General features: G+C 33.5%; 1 long non-coding RNA gene across 1 annotated transcript; it reads right to left on the reverse strand.

Moving 5' to 3' along the window:
* Nucleotides 1–12,173: 12,173 nt before the first annotated feature.
* On the reverse strand, nt 12,174–16,540 carry LOC133173389 (uncharacterized). Its single transcript, XR_009719039.1, has 3 exons — nt 15,818–16,540; nt 14,291–14,387; nt 12,174–12,897 (listed from the first exon to the last, which is right to left on the reverse strand). It is a non-coding gene; the product is annotated as an uncharacterized LOC133173389 (long non-coding RNA).
* Nucleotides 16,541–16,542: the final 2 nt, after the last annotated feature.

Consider the following 16,542-nt stretch of genomic DNA (forward strand, 5'->3'; position numbering starts at 1 on the left):
GCAAAAAAACAATAAACAAAAAACAAAACGTAAACTCTTTTCCCAAACGTGAAAAACCTATTTCGAGGGGGGGGGGGGGGGGGGAGTAGTCATTGACATCTAAAGCTTTTCAGACCAACTAGGGGGTCCATGGTCACTTTTAGATGGTTTAGTATATACATTTTATAACTCTGAAAATTCCGGGGGGGGGGATTCCTCTAGATCCGCGCATGTGTATCATAGGACGCAGACTACCAATTATTTTGCTATAATGTACTCTTTTATAACATTAATTTAAGGAATTTCACTGCCTCAACTCACCTGGAAAATCAGGAAAATTCGTAGTGTACAAGCCATGCTGTGACACTTCAAATAACCCCTACACTGCACATATTTCAAATTCCCTTAAAATTTGAGAAGCAAATAAAAAATTCTTTTTTATATTTTCCTAAAAGCAAAGATTCCAAGATTGTAATTTTTAAAAAATTCCAGACATTTTTATTTCCATCTAAAATCATCCCATTCCACCCCATACACATTCCAGAGGATTTTAAAGGAAGAAAACACTGTATTTTTTTAAATGGCACCACTTGCACAAAATGGGGCAAATTAACCATTGCAGTGTCGGACTGTCCAGAAAATGTTTTTCTAATATATATAAAACTGAAATTTGAGTGTCGTATTTCGAAAAAAGCCGTTGTTTTCTTTTTGAAAAATCGTAATCTTAATTATGCCGCGGCAAATACTTTGATTGAAATAGGAATTTCTGAAGAGTAAGGGATAAGTTCACTTTTTGTGTCCGTCTAATATGTTAAATTCGCTTTGAGTTTCTACACACAATAGCAAAACACCGAGTAAAAATTTATTTATATAAAATAAGTATATGCAAATATAAATAATATAAAGTTATAAACAAAAAAAAATATAAAATTGTTTCAAAGTTTGTCGTGCGAATAGCCTCCGTAATCGGCACGACCGTCGTGCGGATAACAACAGTAATTAGCACGACCGTCGTGCGGATAGCCTCGGCCAATAATTCCGAGATTCCGGAAACTTTTAGAATTTAAGATTAACCATAAGCATGATTTAAAAAGTAAAGCAGGGATACCTGGCTTCATTATTGGTATAAAAAATAAATGTCCTGTAAATAACTAATATTTTCTAATTATCTTAATTCTTTATACAGGCACGTAGCATCGGAGGGGGGGGGGCATAATTAAAACATAATTTTTTACTATTTACTATTGAAAATGTTCATGAAAGGGTGGTTGCCCCCCCCCCCCCCACTTTTTGTTGCAGTATAGTCAAATAAGGGTAATGTAGTTATGTAGTACTGGAAAAAAGTTGGACCCCCCCCCCCCCACACACACACGAAATAGGATTTTCGAGATTGATATTTGACCTCGTGACCTTGACCTTCAAGTGACCTAATTTAACAAAAATAATCATTGCTGCTAACTTTTGAAGAAGAGAAGCTAGGGCATTCAGATTTGAGATGTGAATTTTAACATGTGCATGTGAGTTTTGACCTAATGTCCAAAATTTTTAACATTGCTGACATCTTTTAAGTATAGGTATCTGTAAGAATCAGGCAAAAGGTGAATCAAGAGGGTTCTCAGAATTTGATGATTTTCAACACATAGATTTCTCTTGTGCTATGAACCATGTATGCAAAGTGAAAAAAAAATTTGGGTCATGGTTACTATGGAAACATGACGAAAGAAATTTCCCTAGCAACCAGTCAATTTTCCATGTGTATGGACAAAAAAATCACTAATCTTTAGGGCTTGAAATTTATTGTGAATATTTAAGAATTTCTTCTTATTTATTCTTATCGTAAAGATAAACATCTAAAATGTTTTCACAATGCATTACATAGATATAAGATTTTGGATATAGCTGTACTAGACAAGGGTAGATATGCATGTTTTGTGTTTTTTGCTGATTCAGCATTTTTGTTGATTTTGGTACTTTTCAAAGCCTTATTACTCAAACTTCTGGCGTAATACAGGAGTTGCAAGTATTTCGCACAAAAGCAGAGGAATGTCTCTTTTGGACTTTAAATTCAAAAGGTGTGTTTTTTGAAAATTCCAATCTGTTGCCTAGCAACAAAAATGGATGTTTTGATAAATAAGAATGGAAAATCGTACAATGTGAACATTATTAATCTGATAAATTTAATCTGAGAGTATAAAAACACAGTTTAAAGTAAGAAAATATATCTGAAATATATCAAGAAAAACATTGTAAAGATACTTATCTCCATGGCAACAGCAAATTTTCCATAGCAACAAAGCAAATAAAGTCACTTTTGGCTCATATTTATGAACAATTGTAAAAAATTAATCCAGTTTGGTAGCATATTGCACTTAATCAAATTTGATTTTGTAATAGATGTCTTAGCAAAGTACATTTTTATAATTTCAACCCATTTTTATACTTTACCCATGGCAACAACAACTGAGCAACAATTGAGCACATAAGAACCAAAATATGTTATGGAGAATTACTAACAATTTTCTGTAACCACTTGAACTTTTTATCGCACGCATGGTCACCTATTATCATGAAACTTTGCTCGTTGTAATAGTTACAATTATAATAGTTTGAGTTTGACAACAGAATTTTAAATCAATCAAAGTTTGGTTGCCATGTGCCTTGGTTGTCATGGTAACAGACAGGTTGATTTCAACAAAATTTAGATTTTCGGCTACTTTGAATCTTTATTGATCCTTCACAAGCACTTAGAAAACTTGTTAATAGTCTGAGGGTGTATCTTGACTTTTACCCAAGGTCATTTCAGCTAGTTCAAGGTCACTAGCAGTTAGAAGTATAAAATTCGTGTCTGGTCTATAACTGTCTTTTTCTATATTGCTGCTTGAAATTGGTTTAGCGGTTCTAGAGAAGAAGTTGAAAATGTTCAAAAGTTAACTTAATGCACGACGGACGACGCACGATGACAGACAAAAACGGATAGCAATAGGTCACCTGAGTGACTCAGGTGATCTAAAAAGTTGTTTAGCCATGTAATTACCCATAAATCTAGGGGGTATAAGAAACAAGAGGCCCATGGGACACATCGCTCACCTGAGCAATGTGGCTGGGGGAAAAAGCAAAAATCAGTTCAGAATTGAAAGATTTAATGCATAAGTGGTCCTGACCTACCTTCTTAAAGGGAATGGGGGTATGATTAGAACAAAATTGAATCTAAACTATCTAAAGATGCTTACATATTTCTTTGTCTGTGACTTTTTTCCTACAAGTTTGAACTTTCGTTATGTTCCCACCCTACCCCCGGGGGTCATGGTTTGAACAAACTGAATCTACACTATCTATTATGACCAATCATAGCTTTGCTGTTCTTGAGAAGATTTTAAAAAAAAATTCCATGTATTCATATGCATGACTTTAATCGCCAATTGTAGTCCCACCCTATCCCCAGGGGGTCATCATTTTTTCAAACATGAATCTACATTAACTTAGAATACTTCCGAATAGTTAATAATCAATCATGGCTTTGCTGTTCTTGAGAAGATTTTTTTCTATATATTCCTATGTTAAACTTTTATCGTTTATTGTGCCCCCACCCTACCATGGGGGGGGGGGGGAGGGGTTATGATTTGAACATACTTAAATCTACACCACCTGAGAATGCTTCCATATAAATATGACCACTCATGGCTCTGCTGTTCTTGAGAAGAAGATTTTTAAAGATTTTTGCTATAAATTCTTATGTAGAACTTTTATAGTCCATTGTGGCCCCACCCTAAACCCGGAGGTCAAGATTTGAAAAATGTAGAATTTACACTACCTGAGGATGAATCCACACGAGTTTAAACTTTCCTGACCCAGTGGTTCTTGAGACGATTTTTAAAAGATGCGTTAATTTTCACTAATTCGTAATTATCTCCCCTTGGAAGAGGGCGTGGACCTTCATTTGTACAAACTTCAATTCCCTTTACCAAAGGATACTTTGTGCCAAGTTTGGTTGAAATTGGCCCAGTAGTTCTGGAGAAGAAGATGAAATTGTGAAAAGTTTACGACAACAATGACGACAGACAACGGACAATTTTCGATCAGAAAAGCTCACTTGAGCCTTCGGCCATGTCAATCAGTCTCCCTAACAAAAAATATTATGCTTCTTGTCAGTTTGTCTCTATATATAATCAATATCCATCTATTTTGGCATAGTGTTCTAAGAATTTATAAAGCGTAACCATACTATGCTGTAATAGTGCATGGCTTCTTTTTCTAAAGAAAATCCACGCCAGGGATCGAACTCACGATCACGAGATTGTCAGTCCGACGTGCTGCTACCGACATGACGCCATTATCAAACACTTATTTTAATGCATATAAACCTAGTTTCAGATATTTGAAACTTAAAAGAAAACAAAACATTTTTTAAAAGATAGTTTCTTACAATTTTTTATCCCTTAAATTAAAATTCTTTGAAATTGTCTGTACATTATACCTAACTGCATGAAACACTCAAAATTATGACGTAATTTTTTCACATCATGACGTTATAATAGGGGTATACCAGCATGTTAGTAAGAGGTGATGAAACGTTGGAAATCGAAAAAAAATATTGTTGCAGTCAGCATAATAATAACAGTAGTGTTGTGGTTTGCATGCACCTCCGGCTTGTGCACCATGTATCAAACCCTGACTACTTTTTAGGCATAGTGCATGCAAAGCACAACACTATTACATAAATCAAACACTTGAATCCACACTTTTCAAAACTTATTTCCCTTGGTCACCATCTTTGAGGAAGAACCAGTAGAACCCTCACAGTAGGCTTTGTAGTTTTCTAGTTTGTAACTTTGTCATTTGACTAGAAAAATTTTTTGCTTCTATACTGATTGCCACAGGATAAGGCTATCCATACATTGAAGGAAAAGAATTTAAACACAATTGATGCATCGGAGCACGCCCAAATATTTGGTAGGAAAAAGTCATTTTTTCCATTTTGACCTTTTGTTTGACCCCGCAAAAGGACACAACTTTTGCAAAGTATGGATTAGATTATTCACCAAAGTGATGTGGAACAGCCTATTAATGTCCCCAATTCAACATTCCAAAATTATACATGTTGATACAAAATTAATAAGGAGAATATTAGTGGTCCTGATATGATATCTACACTTTTAACCTAAAGGGACATTGAACATTGCCGGAATGACCTTGGATCAAGGCAACAACATACCTAAAGGCCATGTGTAATATTTTTGTGAAAAATGAATGTTCATTGTTTTTTTTCAATTAAAGAGCTCTGAACTAGAAATGAACTTGACACTTTTCCTGGAAGCGGCCTTGACCTTGTCAAAATGATCTTGAATAAATATGAAGACACACCCCTGAGTCATTAGCAATATTTGTGTCAAGTATAGGCTTCCAGTGTTTAATCATTTCAAGATGTAGACAGGGCAAAATGTATACATTTTTGAAATAGATCATGAACTTGATCAAATAACCTTACGTCAAAATCATGACATACTTTAAGGTCATAATCAATTTTTCTATGAAGTATGAACATCCAATACTTTCCATTAGAAAATTACCGTAGACCTGGCACAAATTTTACATTTTTTTTCTGCCAGTGATTGCCAAAAATGAACTCCGAAATGGCTCTCCACTAAAGAGTTATGTGGCCTGGACACATATTTTAAACCTTTTGTTGTAGTGACCTTGATCTTACTGGAATGACCTTGGGTTAAAGTTTGAACATACCAATGGGGCATAAATCTTTTTGGGAAGCATGACCTTACAATATTTCGAAATGTGGTACGAATTATACATTTTTTCTATAAAGGACCTTGAACTTTATCATCTGACATGGAATGAAGAACATGATACACCTCATAAACAATCTCTCTATGAAGTATGAATATCCGATGTGCCTCCATAAGAAAATTATAGACCAGACAAATTTTACACTATTTGCTGCCAACGACCTTGAACTAACTGAAATGACCTTGGGTGAAACGTTAAAGTCAAAATTCAACCTCAGATTATATACAATCGTTTTATCAAGAATGAACTTTCAACCTTTCTCCATTACGAAATTATGACCCCATCATGATTGCACAGACAAATGAACACAGAAACAGACAGACAAAGTTATTCCTTAATACCCCAATCTTTGTTTGCTGGGTTATAACTATGGCACAAATGATGTATTATCATGGCAGCTGATATTTTAATTGTTAGAATAATATTGCTAAAACTTCTTAAACTTCTTTTCATAAGGTAAACTATTTTTATTGTTTCTTTTTCACTGGCGATAAAGTTAAGTCATGTAACTCCCATAATAAGATAATAATGAGCGTTTTTCTGTATATAAAATGTATGCCGAGTGTAACCATGGTTACTATCTATATAGAGATCTATTCCAAATACTTTCTTTACATAATAAGTGGCAACAAGGTTTATTGTTGTTTTTTATGTAAATGGCCAATTTGGTTTTTTAAGTGCTTGTGAAGGGTCAATAAAGATTCAAAATAGCCGAAAATCTTCTTTTTTTTTTTAAACCAACCTGTATGTTACCATGACAACCAAGGCACATAGCAACCAGACTTTGTTTGATTTAAAATTCTGTTGTCAAACTATTTTAATTGTAAGTATTATAACGAACAAAGTTTCATGATAATCGGTGACCTTGCGTGCCAAAAAAAGTTCAAGTGGTTATAGAAAATTGCTCGTAACTCTCCATAACATATTTTGGTTCTTATGTGCTCAAATGTTGTTGCCATGGGTTAAAAGTATAAAAATGGGTTGAAATTATAAAAATGTACTTTGCTAAGACATCTATTACAAAATTAAATTTGATTAAGTGCAATATGCTACCAAACTGTGGATTAATATTTTATAATTGTTCATTAATATTTGCCGAAAGTGACTTTATTTGCTTTGTTGCTATGGAGAATTTGCTGTTGCCATGGAGATAAGTATCTTTACAATATTTCTTGGTTTGCAAAGGTGTCTCAGATATATTTCCTTACTTGAAACTGTGTTTTTATACTCTCAGATAACAATTTATTAGATTAATAGTGTTCACATTGTACGATTTTCCAATCTTATTTATCAAAACATCCATTTTTGTTGCTAGGCAACAGATTGGAATTTTCAAAAAACACACCTTTTTGAATTTAAAGTCCAAAAGAGACATTCCTCTGCTTTTATGCGAAATACTTGCAACTCCTGTATTACGCCAGAAGTTTGAGTAATAAGGCTTTGAAAAGTACCAAAATCAACAAAAATGCTGAATCAGCAAAAAACACAAAACATGCATATCTACCCTTGTCTAGTACATATATATCTCAAAATCTTATATCTATGTAATGCATTGTGAAAACACTTTAAATGTTTATCTTTACGTTAAGAATAAATAAGAAGAAATTCTTAAATATTCACAATATATTTCAAGCCCTAAAGATTAGTGATTTTTTTGTCCATACACATGGAAAATTGACTGGTTGCTAGGGAAATTTCTTTTGTCATGTTTCCATAGTAACCAAAACCCAAAACTTTTTTCACTTTGCATACATTGATTATAGCACAAGAGAAATCTATGTGTTGAAAATCATCAAATTCTGAGAACCCTCATGATTCACTTTCAAACCTACTTTGCCTGATTCTTACAGAGACTTGCACTTAAATGAGAGAAAATAGGGCATTTATAATTGACATATGCATTACCTGTTTCAAGTCCTTTAGGAATGTACTCTGGTTTTTTTACATGGTGACCTTGACCTTTAAGTTTAACCTACAGTCTTTTTCGATTTTTGTCACATTGATAAGAACCTTTGAATGACAGAAGATATGGTTTTCATGTTTTACATGTACATTATCTATGATAACACCTATCAGAAAGGTATATCATTTTTGACTTCATGACCTCGATCTAGAAGTTTGAAGGACACATAAACAAGACAGTTATATGCCATAAATATCTGCCTCCCCACTAACACCGAAAGCGGGGGACCACGATTCTTTTAATTTGCTCGTTAATCTGATATTTTCATAGGACCCCTCTCCTAAAAAAATGGACAGGGCTACATTATTGCAGCTACCTCGAGGTGTATATGGGAGCGTAGCAGGGACACAACTCTGGATGGAGAATGATATTTTTTTTTTACCTAATTGACTTCCTGATTATGGCAATATAGAAACATGTGTATATTCTGTGTCACTCTAAAAATACATAGACTTTTGTTATAACTTTTTTTTTAATGAAATATGAAGATAACGAACAGTAATCGAGGTCAGAAGTCCACCGGAACAATACAAATTGGGAACAAAGCAAACACAGGCCTCTAAAAACATAATCGGTGAGATCAGATGCCATGGAGGAGTAAGCATCCTTGTCGACCTGTCACAAGGTTAAAATTTAATACTGGAAACAATTTCTGTTCAACAGGTAATATATTACATAACAATCTGGCATATGATATGGTGTAAACATACTCTACGAAAGCGTATTAGTGCCACGTTATATTTTTTCAATGGAAATTCTGAATTTAAAGTTGGGAATTCCAACTTTAAAGTTGGCTTTTCCAACTTTAAAGATAGAAATTCCAACTTTAAAGTTGGTACATGTAATTCTAACTTTAATCTTGGCTTTTCCAACTTTAAAGTTAATTGGTACTTCCATTTGAAATTTCCAACGTTAAAGTTGGAAAATCCAACTTTAAGTTCGTAAAGCCAAGATAAAAGTTGGAATTACCCACTTTAAACGTGGCGCAGTGGTAAGAGCGTCTGCTCTAGCGTCGCAGAGTAATGAGCTGATCCTTACGTCGCGGGTTCGAATCCCACTGGGGGACGTGGATACCGGTTCTTCGGATGAGACCGTATTGACCGAGGTCCCGTGTCGCAGTAGGTGCTGGCACGAAAAGATCCCCCACTGCTCAATGGCCCTAAGTGCCGAGGATAGGTCAAAATTTGCAGGTCTCCACCGGCAAGTGGTGGCGTCTTGATAGAGTGAAAATTTCTCGATAGGGACGTTAAACAACACACAAACAAACACACAAAAAACAAAACCAACTTTAAAAAAATATATTACGTGGCACTAATATGCTTCCGTATTACTCAATTTCAGTGTTTAAAGTGTACAGCAATCACATTACTTAATTTTTTTACTTGCTCCGCAACCCCATTTACGCAGTCCTTATTGAAAAAGGGCAAAAAATGTAACATTGCAGGTTGTCACGGATATACCGGCAAATATAACACAATTTTTGTATTGCACTCATGCATATGCCATAGCAACTTAGAAAGTGCTGTAGGACGCAGGATATATCAAAAGTTAGCAATGCGTATGTGTTTGAATGGCTCATGATTTTCTCTCTCTCTCTTTTTGAGTTTTAGAGACTGAATTGGACGATGGACCTCCTCCAAAGAAATTATCAGTAAAAATCTTGTCAAAAGGGATATGCGCTTGACGGTTGCAGAACTTGTGAAGGCAAAAATACGCGAAAAAGATTTGAAGACATAGACTTTCTATTTTGCTACTCGAATAATTGTTAGCAATCTTAGGCCGTGGTAAATAATATCTTTTGATTTACGTCAATTAATTCTTTGAAAAGGTACCCCCAGTTCGAATAAAAAACAAACACATTTCAAAAACTACTGTAGTCTTAAGATTGAATGGATTTGCACTATTTCTAAAACATACAAAGCAAGATTGTTGAAAATTTGACAAAATTGTGTTTGTTTTTTTAAACTGGATTAAACCTGCTTGAAATTGCGGCCAACTGCATGAGATGTTTTATATTCCAAACGTAGTAGATGTTAAAATATCTATATTCCAGAAAACATGTTTATCCCCCCCCCCTCCCTCCACTTGGCAAAAGAAGTAGGACCCCCCCCTTTCTGAATCCGCCAGTGAAGAGATACAGAAGGTGAATTTTAGCAGACACAATTTATTTCATACTGAGAGTTCTCCGTTAATTCCAGTTGTAGAAATCTTAAGGAGCCCAAAGTTAACAAATCGGGCCGTTTGTTTGCCCTTTCCCGACTTAGGGTAAAAAAATTGGGTCGGTAGGTATATATAGGTGGGAAATTTTTTTCTAGAAAATTTAAACTTACACGTGTACATGTTGACGGAAATTCAAAGGGGGGGATCATCGTTTCACAGAGGTTAAAAAAAGTTTTGAGTCTGGCCAATTTTAGCCAGTCTGTCGGGAGAGGGCAAACAAACAATTTTTTTAAAGATCATGACCCCGGAATTTTTTTTTTAAAGTTTTTAAAGTTTCTATTCCGGTTTGCTTTAGCTTTTAAATCTAAAAACTGCATTCTGTAGAGACAGACAACTTTTGAGCTGAGTCTATAATTTAAACCTTCCGGGAGAAAGGTTCACTTTTAGTCAGTCTTCAGGGGGGGGGGGGGGGTCTGAATTATGGGGAAGTCACGCTATATAACATCAGGACTGCCTTAACATTAAATATACAGTATTCTCTTCATTGTATGTGCATCTTTAGGGACCTGGCAATATTTATCCCTATAGTGGAACCAGTGTAAAGTATGATGGGACAGGTACTTTACTGGGCATTCATTAAGATTGTTAGTACATTTCATAACATTTAGCAATTCATCTTTAACACAGTCCAAATCACATTAAAAATATCCAACCATTTAGTTCTGAAAAGGAAAATGCCAACATTTCTTGCATTCAATGGAGTCTGTAGTATGTATATATCCCACTGAATATCATTAAAAACATAACAAATTTTTCTATAGTGACTTTTGAAAGTTTGTTTCTCTGTTATTTGAAGACCGTTTTACTCTCGGGTTCAAGACCTGTTTTTACTATCGGGTTCGAGAAACACATTGACGTTTCTTTGTCAACAGGAAGTTCGGAATGACATAAAAAAAAGCGAAATGCGATTTTAACAGAAAAATTGCAGGTACCAGTACAAGGAAGAGAATATTATTACAGAATCAATCAGAAGACTACTGGTATGTTTTGTGACATGTGAATCGTAACGTTTCAAAACATTGAACTGTAGTTATATGTATGTTTATACCATTATTTATACCATTATAACCAGAGACCTGAAATTGATCAGAAAAAGGACCGTGTTCAGGGAAAAATACATTATACAGACAGTACGGAAAGAGGAAAAAATTACGACACCAGTATCCCAGACTAAAGCAGTTTATATGTTTTATTATAATGATGAAAAAACAATGGAAATTTATATCTTTTTAATACCTGAAAAACCAATATTTTCTTTTCTTGATAACTGTATAGGTCTTTAAAAAATTATCACAATAACAAGAAAGGCCAGTCTTTGAATCTTTCATAGGTTAAGACCAATAATATGAAAAACATAAAAAATAGATCAGATTCATTTTCATAAACTCTGTAGTTGTCAGTGATCTTTCAACATTAAAAAAATTAAGTCAATCATTACATAAAAGACAGCTCAATATTGGACAAACCTATGAATCAGAATGAATGCAAATAGAATGTTCTTTCATTCAATAAAATGATATTGATCTAAGGGACCCACTACAATAAAGATAGGATCATAAAGGATATAGGATCATAACAAGGTCCGTATATGAGGTATGCCCAATTTATACTGGGAGTTGAAAAAAATATCAAAAGAAATTTCGAATTGGAAGCAAGATAAAAATATCATGAAATATTGTTAAGTAAGTAAGTAAGTAAATTTTATTTAAAGTCGGCATTTTTTACAAAGTTTAACAATGAACATGAGCTCTGTAGAGCGCTTAAACCGACTATCACAGCTAAAAATATCACAGAGAAAACATTTACAACATAAATTAACATGCAAAAAACACATGTACATATATACACACGCATGGCAGATAAAACAAATTTAAGAATTAGGAAAAAAGAACAGAAAACTGAAGAGCAAAATGATTGCATTAAGAACAAAAATAAAAAAAAAAATAAGCATCATCATAATAACAAATTAGATAAAGCACTACATTAAACACATGGGATCAGTTTAAAAAGCACTAATTGTATTAATAATAGAAAAATAAAATTGATGGCTTAGAAACTTAAAAATTCAAGCAGATACAGCTTAACCAAAATTTGAAAAAAAAAAAAAAAAAAATAATAATAATAATTGAAGTTCCTCACCAACACACATCCTGTCTAGTGATTGGGTCAGTCCCTACCAACATAGACAGGATATGTATTGTTGTGAGGTTAGGAAAAAGCAGATATCAAAAACAAAAATAAAAGAAACTAGGATCCTGGAGAGCTTACACCTTTGCCATCATAGGATGTTACTCCAAAAGTTTCAGCCCCCAGGGTCCGCATAGCTGCTAAAACTGCTAAAGCTGTTACTGTTCTCTCTAATTGATTATTTATTTTTTATTGGGGTTTGTCAAATTGAGAGTTCAAGAATAGCAGAAAGGGCTTGTTACAATAAACTTGGTACTTATTTCCATTGCAATATCATGCATATCTTTCAATTTATAAAGTAGTGTGAACATCATAAAGAAATCAAAATCTTGACTTTAATTGGTGAGTAACATGGCAGATTCATCTTTGATATCATTACTTTTGGTACCTTGTGAGTGAGATAAATTGCAAAATTTAGTGATTTAGTATACACGAAAACTGTTTTTTGTTCTAATTCTTAAAAATATTAATTTTGTTTTTCTCTAACATTTATTAATAGTCTGTCAATGTATTAAATCTACATATTTTCCTTACAAATTACTGCAAAGTGGAAATAAATTAGAAGTCTATCATCAGTGTATTTTCCCCATGCTTACAGGGGTCTAAGATGGAGTGGATCATTCTTCAGTCTTTGTGATCTTCATCTGTAAAAGTTTCTATTATTTTCTCTTGAATGTAGCGATCACAATCCGTAAGACACAATCCATGCTCACTTTGAAGGTGTTCAGTTTTGGTGATAAATATCATGTCTGTAAATACATAACAATGAAAGAAACTTTATACAATATTTTAAAGGAAAAATATAATTAAAATTTAACTTTGAAAATATTCTATCAAAATTGAATACAGTTGAAGAGCTTTAGTCACTGCTATATATACTTATATATATATATATATATATATATATATAATAAAAAATAACAGAACGCCGATTAAAACGCTACCGGTTTCAATTACAGTATATCATCAGGAGTTTTGACATATTGCTATAGATACAAACATTTCAAAGTATATTGTGACATTGTGTAACTTCAAATAACTTATAAGTGTTGTGCTTTAGCAAAGTTCATTATGACGTCATTATGTTACGTTATTACGTTAACAATTAGACAAATAGTGCGGGAAAATTGTAAATTGTCTATCATGATAGGGCATTTAGCATTGGTTGAAACAATGAAATAAAATGTTTTTTCTTGGTGTCACATTCTGTTTTGAAAGTCTTGTTGTAGAATTTGTATATTGGAAACACTGTGAAGTTAGGAAATACGTTTTTAGCACATGTTCTAATATGTCCACTTACGAGAGTGCACTGGAACTTGGTTTGACGAATCTGTTGATTATGGACGGTCATTTGATGTCTAAGGATGTCCCTAGTTTGGCCAATATAATGCTCACCGCATCCTGAACATGTAATGACATATATCAAATTAGAACTCTGGCAGGAAAAAGAAGAATGAATAATGAATTTTCCTCCATTTTTAAAAATAAACTGTTGGGTTTCTTGTAAAAAGGGACAGGTTCCACATCTTGGGTGGTGACATTTTTTAACAACAAGTGTTTCTTCCGCATTGTTTAATTTTGCTCGTGTTAAAATCTTCTTTAAGGAGGTGCTTTTAATTTTTTTTATTCTTGTTCTAATACCATAACTAATAAAAAAAAAAGTGGCCTTACTCACGTTATGTCATGAAGTATAAATGAACTTTGCTAAAGCATAACTAGGGTTTTTTGATGTCAATAGTAATGTTGATTGTATATGTGTAACTCAAACTCCTGAAGATGGAAAATGAAACCAACTCAAGGTTGAATTCAACTCAAGTGTAAAGAATTCGTTCTTGGTTTAAATGTCATTAAAATGTAAACACAATACTAGAAGTTTAGCCATCCGTAGAATATTCTAGTTATTTAAATTGTATTAGTATCAATGTGATGGGGTGTGTAGATTGAACTTATACACTTATAGATTGAACTTATACTAGTTACAGGTACGTAGAACTTTAAAATGTGACAGGATGTATGGGTATACACTTGTTTATTTAGATTTCAGCATAATTTAGTAGTCATATACTTTCTGTTTATCACAAAGAAGGTGTGACTGTGTTCAGGTTTAAGTAATTTTTTTTTTATTTTTCATTTCAAACTTACCAGGATCTGAGCACTATGTCTGGTAAGTTTTCCCGTTTTGGTGATGTTGGTTGTCCATTTTTCTTCTTGGTATGCACTGATGTTCAGTCTACTGGTACTTGTTAAATAAATAGTAATCTTTTTTAAGGATTGGTCACAGTTGGTCAGAGAATGTCTTGTAATGTTTGATAAATAAATAAAATCAAAGACATTTTGCATATTATTCATTATTATAGTGATGACCAAGGCTGTAAAGGTTGAACTTACAAGTTAAAATGAAATGTTCTTTGAACAATAAAGAAAATGTGATCTTGGTAACACAGTCTTTTATTTTAAATTTACATTTGATTGACACATTTTCTTTAGCATGTGATGAAAGATTTATTTAATTTTTGGAAAACTGAAATGAGTTTGTTAATTACATTAAGATTACTTTATGGAAATAATCCTAAAATAGCTGTAAATTAATTAAGTGAGGAGGTTAATGGAGCCCTTCAGTGATTTTATGGTGCATTATTTTAGGTATCATAGGAGAAAAAGAGGAGATGGAGAAAGTAACAGAACTCCATATTGAGGGCATGACCTGTAAATCATGTGTTGGAAAAATTCAGGAACACATTAGCCAGGAGCCAGGTGTCCTTAATGTACAGGTAACATAAACTCTCTGTACGAAAGATAGAAGGTGTACAACATATTGTAAATAAATCTTCAAGGAGATTCTTTTAAGTTATAATCTGGTTAAAGAAAAAGAAATTTTGGAAGTTGGAACATATGAGATCTAATAAATGATAAATAATAGTACTTTTAACTACGTAGTGACAATTTTGGTCGTATTTTATTCATCGACAACAAGCACTCTAGTATTAGTGTACTACCTCGGCAATAAATCATGATTTTGCATAATAAAATATAGGATTGTGAGATAGTGCATTTTTTATAGTCCTGGTGTAGACTATAAGGTGATGTCAGGTCACTTTCGGATAAGACAAACAGGATATTGAAATAGTGTATCGTGTGCATTAGCTATCATGTGTGTACATGTGATAAATGTTGAAAGTAGGGCACACCTTTTTATACCATGCTAAAAATGTGAAAAATAAATTTAAACTGCCTGGTGTGCAAAGAACGTGGAAAAAAGACACAGTCTATTTTTAATTCATGACCATATAGTATGGATTGTGAAATGTAGTGATTTTAAAGCTGTAAAGATACTTTTTGTTTCAAATATACACATCTAGTGGAAGTATTAAACATGATTATTAGTCAGATTTAGCTCTGATATTGTGCACTCATTCATCTAAATCTACTTTTCACTCAATGTTAACATAGTAAATCATTGATAAAACCAAGGCTTCCAACAATTGAATTCAAATAGCAAAAAAAAAAAAAAAAAAAAATTACCATTCCCTTCCCATTTTCTCTTAAAAATCATAAAATATTTGAAATTGCAATAAAGTGAGTTAATATTAGACAAAATAAATGAACATGGTTTAGTTAGAACAAACAGTTTGAATAGCTGTTTTTCATTTAAATCTTTTTGATTGTTACCTGGTGTGTCTGCCTTCATGTCTGTTTTAGAGGTGAAGGAGAGACCTTCTGCCTTGGATATTTTCTTCCTTGCATGGTCACTTCTGTGGCCTGCCTCTGATTCTAGATAAAGTTTCATCCATCAAATCTCCAGCTTAATTTCTTTACTTGCCTCTGATGCACACTTAGCTGGTTCTGAATGTCTGGCCTTCTTCACCTAACCTCCATGTCCAACGACTCTAGTTGGACAAAAATAGGGTTTATATCAGCATTTAAGTTCAGTGTACAAGATAACGTCCCCCCCAATCTCCTCCATGTGTGGACTGTTCAGGTAGTCAGTGGAATGTGTTGATGGGATTTCTTGCCCTCTGGCCCAGACATTGTTGAATTGACGCTATACTGTGTCTGCCCTCGGGCATTTGATAGTTACCTTTTGATGGAACATGTGTTTTTCTAATTGGAAGCCTAGCCATGTGTATTGAATACTAAATTCTTACCTGGTCATCAGGTTTATTTACGTCAATTTGTGCTGGTTATCACTGTCTGATTAGGGACTGCTGGGGAAACAGTGATAGCTGTACAATTGTTACTTTACTGGTGAATTGAGTGAGAGTGAACAAATAGAACATCCTTAAGATTAGTGAAGAAGGATGGACAATTAATAATGTGACACCATCGGAAATTCACTGTTTGACAAGATGAACACGTGATTTCACCCATCAATAGGTTTTTCTGGAAACTTAACA

Source organism: Saccostrea echinata, unplaced genomic scaffold, assembly GCF_033153115.1.
Source record: "Saccostrea echinata isolate AGI-Se365-2 ecotype Australia unplaced genomic scaffold, CSIRO_AGI_Sech_v1 ptg000056l, whole genome shotgun sequence".
Classification (NCBI taxonomy): domain Eukaryota; kingdom Metazoa; phylum Mollusca; class Bivalvia; order Ostreida; family Ostreidae; genus Saccostrea; species Saccostrea echinata.